We start from the raw sequence: 12,496 nt of genomic DNA on the forward strand, positions 1-12,496 counted from the left end.
CACCCCCCCTCCCCTACAATCAACCAATCAAAAACCCAGGCAGGAAATCAGGGCAAGAGGGAAGAATAAAAGATTAGGCTTTTGGTGTTTTTTAAATTTTAGTTTTTGATTGCAAGCCTGTTGTCTGGATGGAGATGTTGACACAAGGCTTCTGCAGCAGGCGTTGAATTTCTGGCAGATGGCCCTCTGTACCTCTAATAAAAGACACAAAATCACATCCAATAAAAAAATAATTGGAAGAGAAAATCCTGAGAATGAAATGTCAGATAGTACAGGAAATGTTAACACAGGAGGGAAAATTATTAGTAAATATATAGGTGTGACTAAAACCTCTCCCTTTATTAGTGGAAAAGGGCAATTATAGGTGAGGGACAAATACCCACATATTAAGTATCTAATCGGGATTATTTATCACTGCTTATTAGAAGGGTTGGGCATCTCAATTGTATATTAAAATTATAAGCCCAGAGAGTAGGGATTTTGCAATATAGACAGTACCTGAATGGTTGGTAAGAAATTAGAAACTTTAAAAGCAGTAGGACATAAAAAGCAGCAATTCTTGCTTTTTACGGGGCAATCCTTAAAAAAAAAAAAGCAGTGGTAAGGCAGGCCACGCTGCACTGCTGTGTCCCAAATCATAAAATGCCAGCGGTGTTTGCCCACACAGATTACCCGCTATAGGAGACTTAGCCTTGGTGGCAGAAGAAAATGGTTCCAGTTGAGTGACGGCACTGGAGAGGCAGCGGGGAGAGGCTGTATTTTATGTCCCCGCCTGGCTGCAGTGGTGCAGTGTCCATAGATTTGTGTTTTCCAGCTAAAAAAAAAAAAAAAAAAAAAAAAAAAAAAAAAAGTGCAATATCCATTTTGGGTAAAATGGGACAAGTTGGTCAAAGCTTGTTACAGAAATCATCGAACTCAGCTCAGGTCATGTTGCCTGTGGTGGGTTAGGACAGGTTGACTTTGTGTTTTGGTGGTTGCTGTTGCTTCCATGATAATCACAGAAACCTTCAAGTTGGGAAAGCCCCTCGGGATCATCGAGTCCAACCCTCAGCCCGACTCTACAAAGTTCTCCCCTACCCCACATCCCCCACAACTCATCCAAAGGACCCTTAAACCCCACCAGGGACGGGGACTCCCCCCTCCCTGGGCAGCCTGTTCCACTCTCTGACCACTCTTGCTGGGAAATTTTTTTTTTCACATGAGCAGTAACTGCTTATAAATCTAATATTGACACAAACTTAATTGTTTTCTTTCATACCTTTGTTATACTGTGCAGGGGCAGGCAGAGTTTTGCTGTTCGTATAGGAGACATAAGGAAAAATGCTTGTGAACAGGTACACAGAGCCAGGGTTTGTTGATGGATAAACAAAGGGAGGGTGTCAGCCACAGGCCAGATTCAAAATTGCTTATAAAAATGTAGCGCTTTTTTGACTTGTAAATGTATAAAACACTTCTCCATAATCTTGGCAGGTCTTGACTGTGTTAACCTCCATTCCACTAATGTGCAAGATGTAAACACCCTCTCAGAAATTCCCACCCTCTCAGAAATTCCCTATCCTGTAGGCAGTTTAGCAGCTAAAATTCAGATTCAGAAATTGGCTGCTTTGTAGTAAACCATTGTTGTGGAGGTAAGTACCTTGGAAATCATGCAGCTGTCACTGCAAGATGGTTATTTAAATATTTAGAAACAATATGACTATGGAAATTTGTGGTCTGAGAATGACTGAGCAACCTTTATGGCTTTTTAATGAACCAGCCCAAACAAGACACGGTGGCAGGTTGAAATGGAGCAGACAAAATGCTGCCTTTGAGCTGCTGATGGCTTTGTCACATCTCCACTTAGGTGATTGTGTCCCATCTTGTGCCTATGTCAGTAGTTTGTTACCCAGGGCAGAAAGGTTTAAAAGAAGTGCCAGAGGTTATAGAAGGAAGAGCGATAGTGAAAATGCAGCTGTATTGACTGTTTGAAGTCCCTGGCCGTGATGTCTACTACCTGGCATTTTCTGGAGGCAGGAAGGCTGATAGAAAACAAGAGGCGGATATCAGAGAATTGCTTCATTAAATACATTTCCACGTCCAGCTGGCTTCTGTGTGCTAAAGAAGCAAAGTGAATTAAGCAGATATAAATGTAAGATAATATAAAAGCCAATAGGAGTTGAAGGTATATTGAATATATGAGAATAAAAAGTTTGTATCAGAATATATTTCTGCTTAACAGAAACTTTCAAGCAGACTGATGGCTTTGTGGGGTGGGAAAGAACCTGGGGAGTATCTGATCTTTAGGAGCAGGTCTGCATTGTGGGGGGGATGTGTTCCCTAGCTTTCGTGCATGCAGAACCGTATTAGCCAGTGTGTGTGTGGCTAACAATGAATCCAGGGATATCAGCACCTCACAGAGGGGTTGTGCTTTGTGTGAATTTAGTACGTCTTGAGAAATCTTCCCTGTTTGCTTGGAGACAGATTCAGCCTGCCAGCACAGGTAGTGAGGACTTGGTGTGTCCTTCCAGTCTGTTCCTACTAGGGGAGAAGAAATGGATCCACCCAACAGGCTGTTCCTGTTCTCAACATGACAGTTTATTTATGGGTTATTAATGCCCAGTGTGATGGTGGAAGCTGGCTTTTGCATTTGCCCACCACAAATCATGCAATAGTGCACTTGCATCGGAGGGCTTGGAAAGCAGATGGTTCAATTATCCATGGCTTGCATCCATGCTTGCCAGACCGAAGGTAAGATGGTACTGAAGTACCACGATGCTGGTGGGGTGAGTGTCTGTGCTGCTTCCCACGAGGCTTGTGGGGAATATTTCACATGGGGATATTTACCATGTGGGCCATTTTCAAGATAGTGCTGTGTTCAAGGTCCAGTATAAGTAATGTGAAAGCGGGATGAGCGTAGCTAGAGTGGTTCAAGGGAAAAAAAGAAATAATAGATGGTTTGTGTTCCCCAACCTGGCAACATTGACCAGAACCTCAAGGGCAAAGATTGCAGAAGTTAACACTATAATGGGGGGTTGTAGACCAGGAGTTACATACGCTGTTTTTTTCTATTTTTTTCCCATTGCTATGGTAGTGCACTACAGTGACAGTTTGCCAGCTCTCAGTTTGGGATAGATGTTTTGTGCTTGTGACACCTTGATCATTCTAATTAATAAATGCTTGTAACTCAGTCTCGTGAATCTTCCTTGTTTTGGCAGGCATCTGCATGTGACCAAAATGATTTATTAACAAAACCAAAAGGATGAACAGGGCACATTTAGAAATCTGTAATGCAGAAATAGATAAATTGAGGGTAATTGGCTGTGCATTTTTAAGTGTGAAAAATGTTAGAAAAGAGAAAACATTGCAAAATAGTGAAAATAGCCCCCAGAGCCCAGGGAAGCAGGAGTCTCGGAATGAGGTCCCTTCTTCGGGGGGAATTTTCAAGTAGCGTGTAGGCAGGGAGAGCTGCATGGCAGTAGATGAGTGTGTTCGCTCATCTCGTGGCTGGCTAGAGAGTTTGGCAGTGCCTGCGGGATGTGGAGGGGAAAGGCATTAAGAGCTGGGTCACACCATGGCTGACCAGGGGTTGTGGTTGCCCCCTGTGCTCTCTTGGCCACTAAGATTTGTGGGAGGTTCTGATCCTTGTTCTTCTTAGGGAAGCATTTATCCCTCCCATTACACGTGCTACCCTGTGAGGCAGGCAGCTCACTAGTCTTCCCCTTCAGTCTGCTAAAGGGTCATCCTGCCCCTAAAATTCACCTCCAATGTGAAGTCTTGCCGGATGAAGACCTGTGCTCCTCTGGTGTAAAAGCAGCGATACGCCCTCCATGCCTTCTGCTTTCTGGCAGTGTCTGGTGCCAATTGTAATTTTATTATGAGGAAAATGATACAGAGAAAGGAGTTTTTATCACTGCAAGAGGTAACGAATCAGTAATCAGTCTTTTACTATCAGTAAAGTGGTAGCTGGTAGTATGACTATTAGAGTCTACTCAAAGTACTGCTGTGACCATGCACAAGAAAGTAAAGGTAAGTATAGGACCTGGAGATCCTGGGGCTTAGGGCACTAGGCCTAGGAGATGGGGCTGAAGATGTTGGGCTTGTTTAGTGTACTCAGGAAGAGGGTAAGGGTGATTTAACAGCACCCTGCAACTATGTGAAGAGCAGTGATGGAGTCAGACTCTTCTTCAAAGTGCCAAAAAGCATGGCAGGGGCCAAGATTAAGTCTTGAGAGGTTCAGGTTGGAGACCAGAAAAACCTTTTCCACATGGGAGGGTGGACCAGCAGTGGACTCTAAATCCTCAGGGCTTTTCACAACTCAACCAGGCAAAGCCCTTGTTGTTCTGATCTAGTGTTGGGAATAGTCCTGCTCCAAGTGGGAGGTTGGACTGGGAGTCTCCTGGGACACTGTTCCTGCTGTTTTATGGAGTCTGGATCATCTGAAGATGTAGGGAAATGGGTAAAAGAAGGAAGCATAATCAGGATTTGGAACAAATTCACCACCTAAACATCACTGTAAATGTCACACAACTGATCATTTACATGTTCCAAAATCAAACCATGCAGATAAGGTAAAAAAAGAACCTACTTAAGTAAAGAAATGTCAGGAGCCGCTCCAGTGCAGGCTGCCAAACTGCCTGCTTACTGGGTTAGCATTAATAAAGCTGGCTCTTTAGAAGAGTAATATCTGTGACCTTAGTGGCTTGCCAGCGGCAGATCTTTCTCTCTAGATGATTAGACCCCTACGCGGGCACTGGCTTAAATAGAAGGTAGCGAAAGAAAGATGCCCATTTTTTCAGACTTAATTTGTAATAGGTTTGTATTTTCTCATTTGCATATAGAGGACACAAGAAAAACTGCACATAATTACTGCTTTGTGTATAGGATTTGAAGATTTATATCTATTTCTCAAATGATAAATTACAAGGTCTTAACCTAAACCATAGAATTCTAGGATTTAATTCTCAATGGGAAACCATGTGTTATTTACTATGTGTGTAAGAAAGCATTTGGTGAAAATTAAGCAAAAAGAAAAACAAAGGATTAGATAAAGATTTCTCTTTGCAGGGTTTGTGAGAAGAGTCTTTTGCAGGTGATATAGAGAATAAGGAGGTGGGGAAGCAACTCTTCACAGTGTATTAATTATCTTTATAGTGATATTGGCCTTGAATACTGTGTGTCCAACAGTAATTTTTGGTGTGGAAAAAGCAATGTAAACACATGAAACTATCAAGTATTTGGTTTCACTTTTAATATTAGATGGAATGTGGTTTAATTGCTTTATTAAAATTTACCGAAGTGAGAATAATGCAAGCTATAATTGTTGTAAGAGAGTACAGACATTAACTTCCTTCCGTTAGAGGTTTATGGTGGGAGGAACATGGTTCAGTTGTCTGAATAGGCATCTTGGTCACTGCGGGTGCCCTGCCTGGCCTCCTGCTGCTGCCTGCGGAGAGCACAGGTCTCCTGGGAGGTTCCTTTAGGTCCCACCACCAATTCTCTTATCCTGTCTGGCAGGCTGGGCTGATGTCTCTGTTAGACTGGAGTATGGGAAATGGCATTAAATGCCCTAAGTGTTGGCTCCATCAAAGAAATAGGTGATGGGATTTTAAGGGATGATGTGAAAATCACAGTCGTCAGTATTTTGAAACCAACAGCCTTCAAATAACATCATCTTTTAAAATGATTAATGTGGGGTGTTGGGATGGAAGCAGAAGTTCCAGCCGATGTAATTTTGAAGTATTTCAGCAAATAAATAGATCAGGGCATGAACCACTATGTAATATTTTATATCATAGTTTGCATATCTTACTTGCTGGTTTATGTACAGTTCATCTCAAGATTCTGGGGTCGCCTGTTTTTTATTTGACATTCAGGAGGCGAAACATGGGTGTTTCAGAGGTTTTGCAATCAAAGCTACATTTCAGCCTTGTAATGGAGCTGTTTTCTTTCACCAGAAATATACTCATGGTAAATTGTTTCCATATATATGGCTGCAAATATTAAATATTAAAAAGGCAAATAGTCTTCCTTTTCTCTGAGTATATTTAGAAACATTCATTATACAGGCAAAAAATACACATCCATTAAACTGTAGGTGTTTGGGGTTTGAAATATCTAAATCCATGTAGTATTTTAATGTTCACTGTTCTTTGCTTTAGAGAGTAAATAAAAAAAAAAGAACTCTTTGTTCTTATACAAACATTAATAAAATAAAAATCTTCGGCGCAAGGTTTGCTTTGAAAAAAAGGCAATATTAGGCTTTGGAATAATATTTTTGCAGCGGTTATGTGAAAAATGAACTTCATCTCTGTTATTGCATAAAACCCAGAAGGAGATCCTTGGCCAGTAGAAAACATCACTTTTTTTTTTTTTTTTTTTTGGTTTTGTTTTGTTTTGTTTTTGGTTTTTTGTGTAAAAAAATTAGAAAGTAGAAAACTTCTTGTGTGTATATACAACTCTGGCAGAAAAGTGGGGGATAGTCTGAGTGGGTGGAAAATCGCTGTGTTTGGTGCTGTAGTCCAGAGGTATTTGTAGCTCTGCAAGAGCAGCCAGGTTGATGGGGAGTGGGCACAGGCGGGCATTGCCCGTTCAGAGGATTAACTCACAGGACTGTGTCCAAGCTGCCATCACAGGCTGGACGGATGAATGATTTGATCTTGGGTTTGTGGATCATTTCTTCTTTCTTCCTTCTCAGTTAACAGCATGTTTGTTTAGAGGGGGAAAATTAAATATTTAATAAGGGCATAAGGGAAGAGTTTCATCTTTGGAGACATGTTTATTGATTTTTCTGGTAATTCCTATGTAAATACATTTGCTGTTCAAGGACATTGGATGAATTCTGTGGAACAATCAGCCCTTTTCCACAAACTTTATTATAAGACACTAAATATACAACAATCTTTGTACTACTTTATTTGAAGATATAATGCCAGTCTTTTTTTACTAATGCCCCACGCCATGTTCCCCTACGTTAGTGGCTGCACTGTTATTTCTGGAGATAAGTAAAGCACAGGTAATCTTTAAAGCACAACGTAGCCAGGGAAAAATAGTCAGTTATATTTTGGCTGAGTGCTGCTTCAGCTTTGACAACCAGATGGAAACAGATTGGATTTGTAATCACAGGACAAGTGCTACGGTTGAATATTTATTGGCTGGAACTGGAGGCTGGATGCTCCCTGCTCTCCTGGGAGGTGTGGCAGCTTTTACGAGATGATGGAAATGTACCACCACCTTCTGATATTTCAGTCTCTTCATATGTCTCTGGCACCTCTAGAGTTACTTCATTTGCTATTGCAATTCCTGAATATGTAGGAGATATAGAAAAGAGATAACAGAGGGATTAAATCATTGAGGCAGGGGATTGCAGGATGACCAGGGTCTAAATCCTGTGAAATTAGTGGGGTGTCCCCTGTGAACTGCGATAGTCTCTGAACTGCACCTGTGGAGAACAGGGGGAGAAAAACCTTACGTGAGCAGATAGAGAATCTCACTTTGCCACCAAGCTCTTCCCCTTCCATACGCACTGTTGGGGTCCCTCTATAGAAGATTATGCTGAGGGATAAAAGCATAACCCACTCCAAGTGATGCTGGAGGGGGTTGATTTTGCGTCCTGCCCCTCTCACACACATACTCTTAAGTGCAGATGTGCTTTAAGCACGTTAGTGATCCAAAGAACTTGTTCTCCACTGTGTGGTGGATTTAAACTAAATTAATTTTTATTCTTCCTGCTTATTGGCATGTAGGAGGTGGGATTAAGTTGCATAAAAAGTAAGAAATAAAAAGTAAGAAGCAGCATTTCTAATTTTTTTATTTTCTGGTCTCAGTTGTGTGACTGGAGATTTAAAAAGTGTCTCTCTTGGTTGGTGAACTTCAAACAGAGATTAAGTTTTCAGTGAGAACTGATGCACTTTGGTGTGTTTGAAGAAAGAGGTTTGTCAGGTAACAGAGTTATCAAACAAATACATAACAGTGCATTTCTTTCAACTGCCTTCCGCAAACAGGGAACATATACCAAATTCTGTTCCTGTTGGAGCCAATGGGAACTCAGTGATGCTGATTTTGGAATGAGCAAGATTTGTCATGGTACATGCAGGTTGCAGGCTGAAACAAATGTGCATTAAAAAAAAAAAAAAAAAAAAAAAAAAAGAACATAATTGTATCCAAGTCTGTGGAATTTTAGTAATTATATTTTCATCGTTAAAGTCTCAGTTTACAAATGTAAATGTGTGCACATTTAGAGTTCAGCCTTGCTATGAGTTTTGCTGGTAGGAACTTGCCAATGGCTTTCTGGCACTGATAAAAGCCTACTTGAATGTTCAGTATCTATAAAACAAGGTAATTGAATTAATGCATTTGAAATGGATCTTATGTAAAATATAACTGAAAGACACGTTTATATTAATTTAAAGAATATTAACATTAAAGTATTGCCTTGTAAAACAATTTAATTCAATAGTCTGGAGCCAATTGTTAGCTAAATTAGTGTAACTCCTAAGAAAACACAAGAACAATTGGGTTACTCCAGATTTATCCTTGTCTATCTGAGACCAGGATCTGTCTGAAGGCAGATAAAACGTTGTTCCACATTACTGTAATATTGCAGAAATGTTAAAGCATAAAAGTGAATACCGTGTAATTCAACAATTCAGAATACAAGAGGGATGAAATAGGCTTGTTCTAGAAATAGTTCAGAATTTCCTGGGGGTTTGTGCACAGGAGCCACCAGCCATACATTTTAACGGTAGTCGAGATATCAAAGCGTATTACTAGGGGAAACATGCATTGTCAGCAAAACCCATCATGCCAGTGGGTGACTTGTTACTGGAGGAGCTGGACTGGTAAGGGGCTCCTGCAGGGTTTGGTAGGAGTTTGGTGTGCGGCAGTCCTTACGCAGTGCTGATCAAATAGTTGCTGAATGAAAGAGAACTCTATCTGATAGTCAGTCTCTCTTCATCTCAGAGCAAAATAATAAAATATTCTGGAAAATGGAAGAACAGAGCAGTTAAAAGCCCCATCAGACCTGAATCCTTCTGGAAACCCTGCCTCATCTTCTGTCTGTAAGTATTGTGTGCCAGCAAGTAGGGAGATGGTTGGAAGTAGCCTTGTATTTCACAGTTGCTGATTTTGATTTTTTTTTTTTTTATTGTTAACTTGGGACAATGAATATGGAAGTACAGTACAGATATTGGAGGGGAGCTAAGGTCTAAATAAAAATGAAAAATATGAGAGAAATGCTTTTATGTGATAAGCATGAAAAGAAAGGTAGAACTTGGGAGCCTTTGCAACTCATACAGGACTGAAAACTCGGTCTTGCAATGCAAGGAGAACTGAATATTTGATAAAAGACTGAGAGATGCTCAGAGAGGGAGATCAAAAATTAACCCTCACCATACCAGTGACTTTACCAAGAAGAATCTATCCAGCAGTGAAGTTGATAGTGGGCAGTGATTTGAATTTGTGAAGGTGGCAGCAAATACAAAAAACCCCAGGAAGGGCCATAAGGTAGAATGTTAAGTGAAGCTCAAAAGTTTTTAAAACCTAAAAGATAATTCCAAAAGTAAAGGGATTAAAAAATATCCCAATTTTGCCAACATAATAATGGTTGTTAGTAAAAAACCCAAAGACAACAGTTTGGAGAAAAGAGATGGTGGGGCCCCCATCAGCTTGGAGGAACACTTCATAGGAGACATTGGTGCAGCAGGAGATGAGTAGACTATTTTCTGTCTGAAAGTTAATGCTTTTGGTAGGGTGCTAGAGCACAAAACAAAATATTGCCAGAAAGAGGGGTATTACCACTGTGAGAAAGGCTAGAAGCAGCAGAAAGTGAACAGATGAAATTCAAGGCTTTCAGTAATGAGCTTATCTCCACTTCACGCGTATTTCTACAAAAGACTTCAGAACATAACATTTGGAAAAAGTGCAATATTTAATTGTAACTGGATGGCGGAACAGGGAACCAACCCAAGATTTGGTTAGAGAAGTGCCAAAGCCCTTGGTTTTATCCAAAATCCCATTCACTGGGGAAGTAGGGAGTGAATGCAGGGGTGGCACAGCTTGTAGCATGCTGCTAAACACCCAGGCGCTCCCAGAGAAAGAGAGAATGGAGGCAGTGAGGCTTTTGCAGGTTAACTGTTCCTGGCACGCTGGCCTTAGTCCTGCCTCATAGTTTTGTGTGGTGCACTGAGATAGATAGTGTAACCGTTCTAGTTTCTGATCATGTCCAGGCCTTGAACTGCCTTACAGAGGGTGAATTAGAGGGAAAATGTATGCATATTGCAATATCAGAAAGTGGTTTGTACTTCTCCCCTTAGTTGTAGTTGGTACTGTATATGTATTTTTGGTAGAAAAAATACTTGGGCTTAACACTAGGAATGAAATATTTTTTCTTTAAATGCAGTTTTCCTAGCTCGATGGGGATTACATATTGATATACGACATCGGTCTGTTGTGGCTTTTTCTTTCTTTTTTTTAAAAATATCTCCAGTATTAGTTTGGGGTGGGGGTGGGAGGTGGTTCTGACAGACAAAAGATATGCTAAATTCTCATTCTCATTTTTAGTGAGTTGAATTTTGATGTCCCAAGGTCCAGAGATCACGATGACTGCAACTTTTCCTTATCTACACCTTCATCTTCAAAGTCTATCATAAAATGAAAGATTATTCGCTGATAAATTTTTGCAACTAAATGCTGAAGGTACCTGAACGACTGTAATCAGAATGGGCCATTTGTAGTGATTTTTTTTTTTTTTAAAAAAGCCTTGAGTAGTTACATGTAAATTAAAAGAATTTCCTGATTTGCTTATTGCAACAGAGGCTGTACCACATGCCTTGTTCTCTCTGAAATGTTTTTTATGGCCCTAGTTATCCCGTTAGAAGTTGAGAAATATTACTGTTTGGGGAGGAAGAAATGTCTCCAGGGCAAGTCCTTTCATTGTAAGAGTGCTGTGTAAGAATGAATTGTCCACGTTAATTTAGGTTTGCCTCTCTCTTAAGACTATAGACAGAACTGGATGAGTGGCTTAGACTAGGACCCGCAGTGTGCGATGGCTGTAGTTGGATGGGTGAAGTCTGCACAGGCAAAATAAGGCTGTTGTCTGTGCTGTGCCCCAAATTGTTCCACACCAGTAAGTGAAAACAGAAGATGGTCACTTGACCAATGTGGAGAGAAAAGGGGCATGGAAAATGTGGGGTGGGGAGAGAAATGGCAACAGTGTGTGTCACTTGACAGACATTCCTGTTTTGCCTCTGCCATATCACTCAGTTTTTGAGAAGAGGCTGATGCCGCCTCTCCTGGCTGTGAGCATGGACTGGGTTTCCAGCATGGTGGTAAAAAACTGCTAGAGAGGGAAAATGCTCTTTGATGAACCAATTCAGGAGGAGATTTAATCTCTCTGAGATTTATGTTGTTTACTCTTCAGCTAAAGGTTTGTTGGGATTCACAGACTATCTACCTTCTCCCTAGTGCTTTTTAAGTAAATCTCAAGACTATCTCATCCCATGTGGTGGGTTACAAGGGGGGTGAATCTTCTGAATTCCCCGGGAGCCTGCATGCTGGCTGGAAGAGCCAGTCTCTGCTAGTTAGAGAGGCAGGGTGAGCTGAGAGGAACAACTGTACTGGTGACTTTATTAACTGACCACATCAGAGAGTGAATGGAGACAATTTGGCAACAATCAACTGGTAAACATTTGGGATGAGACTGTTTTCCTAATAACCCATCAAGGATCAACTGATGTGATGGTTTTAAGCCCTGCCGGGCCCAGAGACCACATTGCTGTTGTCCCTCCCCCACCCTCGTACACAAGGAGGGCACAAACCCCGGGTTAAAATAAGAAGAAATTTAATACAACAGTGTAATAAACAATCTGAACAACAACAGTAGCAATGATAACAACAATAAACAGCAATAACAGATAAACAAGACAAAAGATATACAGAGAAATACCGCAATGGATACAGACAGCTCGTGCTCCTGGCCACCAAAGCCACAAAGGAAAAAGCTTCCTGAGCGGGACCTGACATCAGCATGGTATGAATAACCCACCTGGAGATCCCTTCCCCATTTCTGCTGGGGAAACTTAACCCTATCCTAGCTGAACCAAGACTACTGATCACAATTCAATTCCTACAAAACTGATACACATGAATATATGTAAGAGAGAGAGCGGAAAGAAGAAATAGAGGACGAGGGGATAGGAAAAGGGGAAACACCACCCATGGATCCCGCGGTGTCTCAGAGTAGCTAGCTTGGTCTGTAGGTGGTGGGTCGAGAAAGACACACATGGGGTGTTGCCTTTATATAGTCTTTCTCACATATCCGTGGTAGGTTCTTCCAGAAGGGTCTTATTTTCTCTCGCTTGTACCTGTGCAATGCAAGTTCTGTCTCTGGGCAGGAGGGAGGGGGAGAGAAAAAGCCCAGTGCCCCTCCTCCGCAGAGCTTGCTCTGCTTTTCCCCCATAGGGCATCCCACTCAAGTTGTTTGAGACATCCTCTTTATGAACAGCTTCTTGTTTATGAACAG

Source organism: Athene cunicularia (assembly GCF_003259725.1).
Source record: "Athene cunicularia isolate RWA chromosome 6 unlocalized genomic scaffold, athCun1 chr6_part2, whole genome shotgun sequence".
Taxonomy (NCBI): Eukaryota; Metazoa; Chordata; class Aves; order Strigiformes; family Strigidae; genus Athene; species Athene cunicularia.